This window comes from Eumetopias jubatus, unplaced genomic scaffold, assembly GCF_037043125.1.
Source record: "Eumetopias jubatus isolate StellerSeaLion01/CBP00866 unplaced genomic scaffold, mEumJub1_p1.0 scaffold_8, whole genome shotgun sequence".
NCBI lineage: Eukaryota > Metazoa > Chordata > Mammalia > Carnivora > Otariidae > Eumetopias > Eumetopias jubatus.
The window spans coordinates 1633224-1645729 of NW_028274814.1; the positions used below are offsets into that span (position 1 = coordinate 1633224).

Below are 12506 nucleotides of genomic sequence, written 5' to 3' on the forward strand. Positions count from 1 at the left end.
CACAATTCATCAGTCATCTAAGCACTGGCAGAAACTTCTGAGTTAAACATGGGTGTACATCTAGGGGAGAAATGACATAGCCCTCCCAAAGGCATTACATAAGGAGCCAACAGAATTCTCAGAGGACAGACTGCCATCCTAAGTCCACAGAAGTTTTTGCTAAGGAAAGCTCCTCCACAAACCCAACCCGAGAGTGCCCTAGGCCAACCCTATGTACAAGGACTGGACTGGAGGCACGTCAGCGCGTAAGTGTGCAGACCCAGATGGAATCAATGTGTGTTCAAGTTCTACTCTAGTAAGACGTGATCTGTATCAACATCACTCCTCCACTGCAGGGTCACTAGTCTCATCTGCTTATTTTCCAGGACATTACAAAGCCAAGTAGCTATCCTGCTAAGACACAAACAGGAAACCCCCCTATAACTAGAATTTGTTAAGAGTAAGTTGTTATGGAGCACCTGGGTGGCTCAGTGGGTTAAGTGGCTGCCTTCGGCTCAGGTCATGATCTCAGGGTCCTGGGATCAAAGTTCTGCACATTGGGCTCCCTGCTCAGCGGAGAGCCTGCCTCTCCCTCTCCCTCTGCCTGCCACTCTGCCTATTTGTGCTTTCTCTGTCAAATAAATAAATAAAATCTTAAAAAAAAAGTTGTTATAATTCATTGTTTCTGAAAGTGTTGTGTCTGTGGAACATCATACTGCCATGTGCTTAAAACAAAGAGGATTCCATAGGTAAGTAGGTCTGGGAAATGTTGCCTTATAGATATTCTTACTCCCTCTCCCCACAATGCATGCCATTTATCACATTAAACATTCAGCAAAGTGCTATATGAAAGAAATCTGCTTTACTCTAAGGCAGGGTTTCCCAAACATATTTGACAAAGGAACCTTTTTTCCAACCTAAAACAGCCGTTTCCCATACTTGATCCTAAACAATCACTAGAGTTACTGTTAAAACTGAAGATTCCCAGGCTCTACTCTAACCTCTTGATCAAAATCTTCAAGGGAGGGGTCATGTCATTTAAAATAAATATCCCAGTTAACTTAAATCAGAGCAGTTTGAAAAACACTGACAAACTAGCATTTGGTCAGAAACACTACTTTTTGTTAAAAAATGTTTCTAAGTCAATTCCTTGATTCAAGGTCACTACTCTAAGCATTATTATCCATGCACAGTACTGAGGAGATAAAGAACATTTTATACTGGTCTTGAGAATATGACAGCAGTTTTTTCATCCTTTGAGTTTTTTTCACTAAGTTAATCATAATCATTATAATAACAACTGAGCTCTTAAATATATTATCTCCCACAGTTTTTCACAAAAACTTACCGGAAAAGTACAATTATTTTCCCCCATTTTGAGGACATGAGGAAGCAGGCTACGGAAGTGTAAGTGATTTGCCCTAAGTCAGAGTTTCTCAATCTCCAGCACTACTGGCATCTGGTGCAGGAAAACCGTCAGAGGGGTAGGCAGCCTATCCTGTGCACCACGGAATGTTCAGCAGCATCCCTGCCTTTACCCATGAGATGCCAGTAGCACCTCCCCTCCAATTATAACAACTAAAAATGTCTCCAGACCTTGCATAAATATCGCCAGCGGGCAAAACTGGTTAGGAACCAAAGGTGAGAGCGTGCTGCCAGAACTCTGGCCACTGGTGTCTTAGCCAGCCGGCCCTCCCACAGCAGCTGCTCTTGCACCCTCTGCATGCTCTGCCCTTTGCAAGCTTCCTCCTCTCCTCCTCAGCATGCTTACAAACTGAGAAACCCAGCAGGCCGGCCGGGCTCTCACTGCTCTGCCTCACAGCCAGTCCACCCTGAAGAAAAGGCCTGAGAGAAGCTCGCCAGGTGACACAGTGAGACAAAAGGTGAACCAAGCGCCAGCAATTTCTGGCACAAAGTAAGACCTCAAGAGAAGTAATGCCTGTGTGTCCTACTGTCCTGCCAATGGCTTCAGTTGCACGTATCAAAGATTCTCAATCTGGTCTCTTAAAAATGAATCATAGAAAAAGCATTCTGCCCACAATGACATACCTAGTTAATTCAACACCTGGGAAAGACCATTTTTTAACACACTCTCGTCATATGAAAAAATTATTTTCCACAATAGTTATGTAAAAATCAATACCTACTGATTTCTTGATTTGTTCTTTAGTGTTAAAACAATCAATTTTTTGAAGATTTTATTTATTTATTTGAGAGAGGGAGAGAGCACGAGCAAGGGGAGAGGGAGAGGGACAACCAGACTGCCCCCTGAGCGCAGAGCCCCACACAAGGCTCGATCCCAGGACCCCAAGATCACGACCTGAGCCAAAGATCATGACCTGAGCCACCCAGGCACCACAAAACAATTTTAAAATGATAAATTTCACGGGGCACCTGGGTGGCTCAGTTAGTTAAGTGTCTGCCTTCAGTTCAGATCATGATCCTAGGGTCCTGGGATCGATGGAGCCCCACATTTTTGGAAGCATGCTTCTCCCTCTCCCTCTGCCGCTCCCCCTGCTTGTGCTCTAAAAATAAAATAATTGGGGCGCCTGGGTGGCTCAGTCGTTGAGCGTCTGCCTTCGGCTCAGGTCATGATCCCAGGGTCCTGGGATCCAGTCCCGCCATCGGGCTCCCTGCTCCACGGGGAGCCTGCTTCTCCCTCTCCCACTCCCCCTGCTTGTGTTTCCTCTCTCACTGTGTCTCTCTGTTGATTAAATAAATAAACTCTTTAAAAATAAATAAATAAAATAAAATAAAATAATAAAATGACAAATTTCAACACATATTATGCACGTTTAGTAAAATTATTGTATGAACTAAAATTGGCAATTGCCAAACAAAAATATTACGTACACCTGAAGGTTTGCACTGTTCCACTGTTTTAATTTTTAAGCAGAAACAAAAACTCCAAGTGATCAAACACAATGACAGAATTATAAACCTCAATATTATCATTGTTCACTTCAAATCTACCATTTAAATGCAGAAATATGTAGTATCACAGGGGTTAAATGCATGAAAAATGTTTGAGGCAATCTTGAACAATTTTAAACTCTTAAAAATCTCTGGAAATGAATGCATGTCGCTGAGTACCCAGTGCTGGGGGCCAACTGTATAATTAAGAGTCTCTGATTCAAGTTCCATGTAGTATACAATATCTATCAAAGGATAATCAAAAAGTGCTCATTTGAAACTTACATATATATTATTAAAACTCAAGTTATCATAGCAATTATTTAGAACACACACCAACAAAAGATTTTTGGAGAAGGAATATGTTATCACCGATACTGTTTAGAACTGCAGACACAATTCTAGACTTTTAAATTTTGCAGACAAACTTTTTGGATGCTTTTATTATTGTTATTAAATTCTCTACAAACAATGCACCCCTTATCATCTGTACCAGAGCAGACTACTCCCACCACCCAATCCTTGGGACAGCATAGTCTGCCTAACATGGTTAAAATGGTACTCAAAAGTTTCAAATCCAAAACCAGTTGGCTACAAATAACTAATGGAAAGAAAAAAGTCACAAAAAAATCATCATAAAGGAAACAATGAAATGGTCAGATCTCCTGGTCCCATCTCAAGTCCAATTCCAGCTTACCACGTAGGTCAGACAAGCCATGAAACTTCCTCAGGCAATTCAGGGTTAGGAGACAGGCTTTGAACGCTGGCTGCTGTGTAACCCTGGGTAAATTACTTAATCTCTCTGAGCCTTTCAACTTTCTCATCTTCAAGATGGAGATATAACAGTATCTGCCCCATGGGGCTGGCTGAAGGTAATAAAAGGAGAGGATCGTTAAGTGCTCTATACAGAACAGTTAGCTGCACCTGGGCAGTATCTTGAAATTATTGAATCTGGGTAATGAATATATAGAGATCATTACACTATTCTCTTTAATTTTGTATTTTTTTTAATTTTTCAAAATAAATATTTGAACTTAGTTGTTACCTTAACGTTCTTTACAGAGGCATACCTCAGAGATATTGTGGGTTCAATTGCAGAGCATCACAATAAAGCAAATCAGTTTTTTGGTTTCCCAGTGTATATAAAAGTTATGTTCAAAATTAAAAAAAAAAAAAAAAAAACAGGAGCATCTGGGTGGCTCAGATGGTCAAGTGTCTGACTCTTGGTTTAGGCTCAGGTCATAATATCTCAGTTATTGGACTGAATCCCACATTGGGCTCCTGGGGGAGTCAGCTTCAGATTTTCTCTCCTTCTGCCCCTCCCTTGTTCATGCTCGCTTGTGTGCACGCTCTTTCTCTCCCTCTAAAATAAAATCTTTTTTAAAAAATTTTAAAAATAAAATCAAAAAAACAAAAAGTTATGTTTACACTAAACTGTAGTTTACTAAGTGTGCAACCGCATTATGTCTAAAAAGCAATATACATACCTTAATTTTAAAATACTTTATTGCTAAAAAATGTTAACCACCATCAGAGCTTTCAGCAAATTGTAATCACTTTGCTGGTGGAGGGTCTTGTCTCGATGTTAGTGGCTGCTGACTGATCAGGGTGGTGGCTGTTGAAGGCTGGGATGGCTGTAGCAATTTCTTAAAATAAGACAACAATGAAATTTGCCACATTTGATTGACTCTTCCTTTCACAAATGATTTCTCTGAAGCACACAAGGCTATTTGATAGCATTTTACCCAGAGCAGAACTTCTTTCAAAACTGGAGTAGATCCTCTTAAACCCTGCGGCGACTTTGTCAACTACGTTTATGTACAATTCTAAATCCTTTGTTGTCATTTGAACAATCTTCACAGTATCTTCTCCAGGAGTAGATTCCATCTCAAGAAACCACTTTCTTTGTTCATCCATAAGAAGTAACTCTTCATCCATTAAAATTTTATCATGAAATTGCAGCAATTCAAATACAATATTTGAATATGTCTACAAGACTGCAAGCAGTACCAAAATGTGACACAGACACAATGTAAGCAAATGCTGTTGGAAAAATGGCACCAACTGACTTGCTCAGTGCAAAGTTGCCACAAACCTTCCATATGTAAAACAAAAACGAAAACAAAGGGGCACCTGAGTGGCTCAGTTGGTAAAGTGTCTGCCTTCGGCTCAGGTCATGATCCCGGAGTCCCAGGATGGAGTCCCACATTGGGCTCCCTGCTCAGCCAGGAGTCTGCTTCTCCCTCTGACCCTCCCCCATCTCATGTTCTCTCTCACACATAAATAAAATCTTAAAAAAAAAAAAAACACCCACACACAAAGTTATCTGTGAAGTGCAATACAGCAAGAGCAATAAAACAAGGTATGCCTATATATAAAACACAGGCGAAATAAGGATCTCTAAGGTCTCTTTGGACTTTAAAACCCTATTATATATACCAGACTGGAAAGAGGGCTCAATTCCTAGGTGCAAATGAGGCAAGACATTCCAGAAATAAACTGAGACCACCAGTCATCTCCAAGAGTGATCACTGCATAATAATTGATGTTTTACACATAAATGTTCAATGATTGGATGTCGGACTAATTCCAGGCATTCATTGCAAAGCACAAACCAAAATGGAACCAGCACTTCCAGATCCAAGCCCTCAATGATCTGAGACTCGTGTCTGGCCCAGGAAATAACCTGTATCTTTCTATTCTTTGTGGAGAAAAGACCAGTAAAAGACACAATGATGAGAATTGATCCTGAGGGAAGGACATAACCAAAAAATGCTATATAAATTGAATGAATTCATACCACAAAGGACTTTAAGGCTTTCTGAGGGAATTTTACATTCAAAAGATGGAACAGGCATTCATAATTAGTCATATTTGCTGACTATACAAATGAGTAAAATATCAGCAAAACTTAAGAGAATCTATTATAAACCAGGAAAAACACCTATGACCAAATACACTTTGCACCAAGCTAAAATGGAATGGCTGTCTGAATTACACAACATACAAAGTTACATAAAATTTTAAAGACAGTAGAAATAGTTAGACCAAAAACAGGGGCGGGGGGAATTCTAGTACCTTGGAAAATGACATAATTTCACTTGAGAAAACATCGTAAGAGTCATGATATGTTTCTGAAAGACAATACTGACCCCAGTGAAGTCACCTTCTGAAAAAAGACAAACCACACCTCTCTTCTCTAGCTCCAAGTGACCCTCAAAGCAGCATCTTCCTTTCTACTAAAGCAATGCAAAAGTAAAAGCAAGTTTTAAGAGCTAGAACCAGGGGCATCTGGGTGGCTCAGTTGGTCAAGTGTCCAACTCTTGATGTTTTGACTTTGACATCATCCAATATTACAAACCTATAACTACATAGTAGACTGTTAGAGTTCATGTCCCACTGGCTTCCAAAACACACCTTTCCATGTGTAACCTACCAACGACAGAGTTTTCCAAGTTCAAAAAGTCCTATCCAAGGTAGTCCTTCTCAATCAATCTACTAATTCCTGTTCATTTCTTCCTTCAGCTGTGTGACCTGCTTTGTTGGAGAGCTTCAGCATGATGTCTGCTGAAATTTCTGGAAGGGACAGCTATTAATTCCCCTTTGTGTGGTGAAAGGAGGTTTCAAATCCTCCAACAGATGGTTCCACCGACTGTTGGCCCAGATTAACTCACTTTCCTAACAACTCCCAGGGTAAAACAGGGCTGGGAATGGAGGACAGAGATAAGCAAGAGAGAGCTCTCAGCAAAAGAAAGCAGTATCTGTCATTTGTGGCCCTTCTATACCACTTTCTCTTCTTTTCCCACACATTACACTTTGTTCCCAATAGTCTAATGCTCTAAATCAGCTAAAATGCCTAACTTTATTATGGGAGAGGAAATGTGCAGTTACAGGATATGCAAAGCTGAGATCATGCAGAGTTATAATCATAGCTAAACCCAAAAGTCCTTCCAGCTGCTCACTCAGTCACTCCCCCAGAATCAAACTGCTAGTTGCTATGTCCCTGGAAAGATGTCTTTGCCTCTAATACAATCTGGCTCCATTTCTTATGTCTGACTGCTAACAGCTTTCAAGTCCTAGCCCTCCCGGCTTCCCTTTCTGCCCCACATGTGGGCAAGCTGGTAAGAAAGCCCAGGGCCCGCTCCTTTGGCACAGGCAGGAATTTCAAACCACCTAAGCACAGGAAGGCAGGCAAGGAAGACCTAAGCCAAGCTCATCTTCTCTACACAATAAAGCAAAGCCAGTCTCTTTTCCCTGCCCTCTGACCACACTGTCAACCTACTTCAAAGCCTGCCCCGTGCTCCCGTGACAAAGATTCATTCTGTGAGTAGGAGCCTTCTCATACTCTCCTGCTGTGCATGTGGCCTCACAGTCTTTGACATATGAACCACATTTTGGGTAGGGTGCATCCCACCTCTGCAGAGTGGCAACAGCATTTCCCCAAGTAAATGACCCTGAATACTCCTGAATTCAAGTCTGCTCTAGGGTAGCCACTTAGCACACTGACTCCTTTAATGTCTCCCCTGACTCTGGCCATGAGAAACCCCTCTCTAATTAAAATAAGCAAGCATCCATTAGGAAGAAGGCGGCCTGAGGGCTGGTGCCCATTCTACCACTGACCAACCATATGCCTTGAGACTGACATTTATGAGTCTCATTTTCCACACCTCTGACACTCCCTAACTAGTAAGGTCATGGTGAGGATCAGAAGGGACAGGGTATAGGACATCACACCAACAATCACAAGGTCTACGCACACCATAGTCACCTGTGGGGGAGCCCACCTCCCTCAATACACCCTGCATTCCAGCTCCCTCCCCCAACACCCCACTTCCAGTCTCCTTCAGGCTCCCTTCTGTCTCTGCTCTAAAGGCTCTTGTTGGGAGCTACTAGTTCACTAAAACAAAACAAACCAAAAAGCCCTCCTAATAACTCTTCTCACGACACGTACTCCACACTTTAGCCTAAGAAGCAACCAGAGAGGACCCCAGGCAAGCCCTTATAGGAAGTTAGTTTCCTAGGTTAGGACATGGATTAACACTAGGCAAAATCTTTTCTTTTATATAGTAAAACACTGAAGATCACATGTCTTATCACACACACTGAGGCCAACATCTGAGGTCCCCTTCCAACTCCTGAGCCCTTTGGAAGACAGTTTTTTTGGTCACACCACAGAGAATCCACTTACAAAAGGAAAGCAACTTCTCCCACTTAAAAAACAAGATCTGCAGGGGCACCTGGGTGGCTCAGTTGGTTAAGCGACTGCCTTCAGCTCAGGTCATGATCCCGGAGTCCAGGAGTCCCGGGGTCGAGCCCCACGTCAGGCTCCCTGCTTCTCCCCCTGCCCCTCACCCCACTTGTGCTCCCACACTCTCTCTCAAATAAATAAAACAAAATAAAATAAAAGGAAAAAACAAGATCTACAATAAGGAAAAACTCAAAAGCCAAGCAAATGTCCATTCTGAAAAATCTAAATATGACAAGAGTCACCTCCAGGTTAGTTATCCAAATAGCAGGGTTGGGATAAAGTGTGCAAAAAGCTCTTCCAACTCCTTAAGGTAATTGCTCCAGTACTCATGAACAATTTGTCATCAAATTAAACAAACAAAAAACACTGTTTAAAGTGCTGAGAAGCCAGGTCTTAACGTAAAAATGGACCCAGGTGAAACATGGTCCCAGCTTTGGCACAGCTGTTTTGGACCAAAGTACTACTCAACCTCCCCAAGTCTCAGCTGCCTCAGCTGCGACACTGTACAGAGATCAGCCAGTACCTGTACTGCATTAGCATCTACATTCTGTCTAGTCATCCAAATGAACAAGGGAGCCAACTCCTGGAAAGAGCTGACTGTTGGAAATTACACACACACTCTGCCTGCCTCAGACATCTTCATGAGCTCAAACATCACTCACAAAAACACCTGACAGGGAGTGCTTGGGTGGCTCAGTACGTTAAGCATCTGACTCTTGATTTTAGCTCAGGTCACGATCTCAGGGTTGTAGGATCGAACCCTGGGTCCGGCTCTTCGTTCAGCACAGAGTCTGCTTGTCCCCCTCCCTCTGCTCCTCCCCCCCACCCTTGCTCTCTCAAATAAATAAATAAAATATTTAAGGGGGGAAAAAAAAAAGAACACCTGACAGCTAGGAAAACAGCAAAACAGCCAGAAGTCAAATACGCAAATTCTTCAGTTATCTGGTGTCCTTCAACATCAAAGTTATCAAGAAATCACCAAATGGTAATCTATACATCCAGTAAAGCAGCCTCTTCCACCTTAGCATCCAGCAAAACAGGTAGCTATTTAACATGCCCTCCTTCTAATCCTAGCCCACAGGAGTTCATGCACTGATCTCATATTTATCAATGTCCTAATCCCTCTGGGACACTTTGTCCAGTACTAAGGACGAAAGATAAGAGCCTGGACCAAAGACGACAGACCTATAAATAATATAAGACAATAATATCAGTTGGATATATATACTTAACATCTATTACGTGCTAGTCCAGCAGTTCTCAAAATGTGGTCCCTGAATCCGTAGGGGTCCCCAAGAAACTTTCAGGGGTTCTGCAAGGTCAAAACTACTTGCATTGCAATACGAGGACTTTCTTGTGCCTTTTCGCTGTGTTAACAGCTGCTGTCATGGTGCAAATGCAATGGGGAGTAAATCTGCTGAACCCTTTACACAAAGCCAGGGAGTGACACCAAACTGTACCAGTAGTTATTCCATTTTTCACCTCACGCACTCAAAGGAGAGGTTAAAAAAAAAAGGGGGGGGGGGCTCAGTTTCACTTACGAATGCCCTTAATGAAGCAGTAAAGATTATTAGTTTTATTAAAGCTCTAGCCTTGAGTGAATATCTTTTTAATATTCTGTGTGATGAAATGGGAAGTATTTCAATGGTCACCTCGAGGAAAAGCACCTAAGTAATTGTTTGTGGATTGTAAGCCAACCTAGCCACTTTTTTCATTCTAAACTGAAAGAACAAACGATAAACCATGGCTATTCAGGCTTGTGTATTTGTTAATTTCTGAGAAAATATTTGACAAAGGAAGCCTTAAATTACTTCAAATACTTAAGGCCAATGATAAAATCTGAGCTTTCCCCAAAAGTCAGAACTCTGGAAAACTCCTATCTGCCATCACAATCTTAAAACTTCCCAATAATTAAAACACTTCTCTGATGAGATCAGTGATGAATCAAATGTAATTTTAGATAAATAGATAGATGACATACGTCAACATTAGGAAGATCTGCATAACTTAGTAAACCAGTATTTTCCAAATGATCCAAGCATGGTGTTATAAAATCTTGCTTGGGTAAAATATCCACCTCAGGTACAAAGTAGATTAATAAATTTTAATGTAACAGAACAAATGGTTCCAGATTCCACACTGCAACTAATCTTTAATAAACTGTCACCTGTCAAGTTTTGGTACAGTATCATAGCATATCCACATTATATTAAAAAGACTATAAGAAAAATTCTCCCAATCCCATAGCTAACATTATATTCAATAGTGAAAGTTTGAAAGGTTTTCCTCCAAGATCAGAGAAAAGACAATGGTAAAGAAGTAAAAGATCTATACTCCGAAAACTACAGAACACTTATGAAAGAAATTGAAGAGGACAAAAAGGAATGGAAAAGCATTCCATGCTCATGGATCAGAAGAACAAACATTGTTTAAAATGTCTATACTACTGGGGCACCTGGTGGTTCAGCTGGTTAAGCATCTGACTGTTGGTTTCAGCACAGTCATTATCTCATGGGTCATGGGATAGAGCCCCACGTCCAGCTCCACAATCAGCGGGGAGTCTGCTTGAGATTCTCTCTCTCTGCCCCTCCCCCCGGGGGCACACACATGCGCGCACGTTCCCTCTCTCTCTCAAATAAATAAAATTTTTTTAAATGTCTATACTACCCAAAGCAATCTACACATTCAATGCAATCCCTATTTCACAGAGCTGGAACAAGCAATCCTAAAATTTGTATCGAACCATAAAAGACACCAAAAGCCAAAGCAATTCTGAAAAAGAAAAACAAAATTAGAGGCATCACGATTCCAGATCTCAAGCTGTATTACAAAGCTGTGGTCATCAAGACAGTATGGTCCCAGCACAAAAACAGACACAGAGATCAATGGAACAGAATAGAGAACCCAGAAATGGACCCACAACTGTATGGTCAACTAATCTTTGACAAAGCAGGAAGAATATCCAAAGGAAAAAAGAAAGTCTCTTCAACAAATGGTATTGGGAAAACTGTACAGCAACATGCAGAAGAATGAAATTAGACCACTTTCTTACACCATACACAAAAATAAATTCAAAATGGATGGAAGACCTCAATGTGAGATAGGAAATCATCAAAATCCTAAAAGATGACACAGGCAGCTTCTTTGACCGCCACTGCAGCAACTTCTTGCTAGACATGTCACCACAGGCAAGGGAAACAAAAGCAAGAACTATTGGGACTTCATCAAGATAAAAAAGGAAACAATCAACAAAACTAAAAGGCAGCCTGCAGAATGGGAAAAGGTATTTGCAAATGACATATCTGATAAAGGGTTAATATCCAAAATCTATAAAGAACTTATCAAACTCAACACCCAAAAAAACAAATAACCTAGTTAAGAAATGGGCAGAAGACATGAATAGACACTTTTCCAAAGAAGACATCCAGATGGCTAATAGAAACATGAAAAGATGCTCAACATCACTCATCATCAGGGAAATACAAATCAAAACCATGATGAGATACCACCTCACACCTGTCAGAATGGCTAAAATCAACAACAAACAACACAAGAAAACAACAGGTGTTGGCAAGGATGTGGAGAGTGCCCAAATGTCCACTGACTGATGAATACATAAAGAAAATGTCATCTATATATATACACAATGAAGTATTATTCAACCATCAAAAAGTGAAAACTTGCCATTTGCAATGATGTGGATAGAGCTAGAGTATACTATGCTAAGTGAAATAAGTCAGAGAAAGATAAAAACCATATGATCTCAGTCATACGTGGAATTTAAGAAAGAAAATAGATGAACATGTGGGAAGGGGGGAAAGAAAAAAAGGAGAGATGGAAACAAGCCAAAAGAAATTCTTAACAACAGAGAACAAACTGAGGGTTGATGGAGGGATGTGGGTGGGGAAAGGGCTAGATGGGTGATGGGTATTAAGGAGGGCACTTGTTATGATGAGCACTGGGTGTTGTAAGTGATGAATCACCGAATTCTACTCCAGAAACCAATATTGCACTGTATGTTAACTATCTAAAATTTAATTTTAAAAAAAAAGAACATGAAGGAAAAATTTAAAAAGAGGAAAAAGAGAAAGAAAGAAAAATACTCCAATCCCACAGTTAACATTACATTCAGTAGTGAAAGGTTGAAAGGTTTTCCTCCAAGATCAGAAAAAAGACAATGGTACCCACTCTCAGCACTCCTATTCAACATAATACTGAAAGTCCTAGCTAGAGTAATTGGGCAAGAAAAAGAAATAAAAGGCAGAAGAATTAGAAAGGAAGAAGTAAAACTGGCTCTATTTGCCAATGACATGATTTTATATACCAAAAAAATCCTAAAGACTCTACAAAAAAATTGCTAGATATA

General features: G+C 40.8%; 1 protein-coding gene across 1 annotated transcript in view; it reads right to left on the reverse strand.

Moving 5' to 3' along the window:
* CCNY (cyclin Y) overlaps positions 1-12506 on the reverse strand; it is a 232542-nt gene that overhangs the window by 175774 nt on the left and 44262 nt on the right. The gene's annotated exons all lie outside the window — the stretch shown is intronic.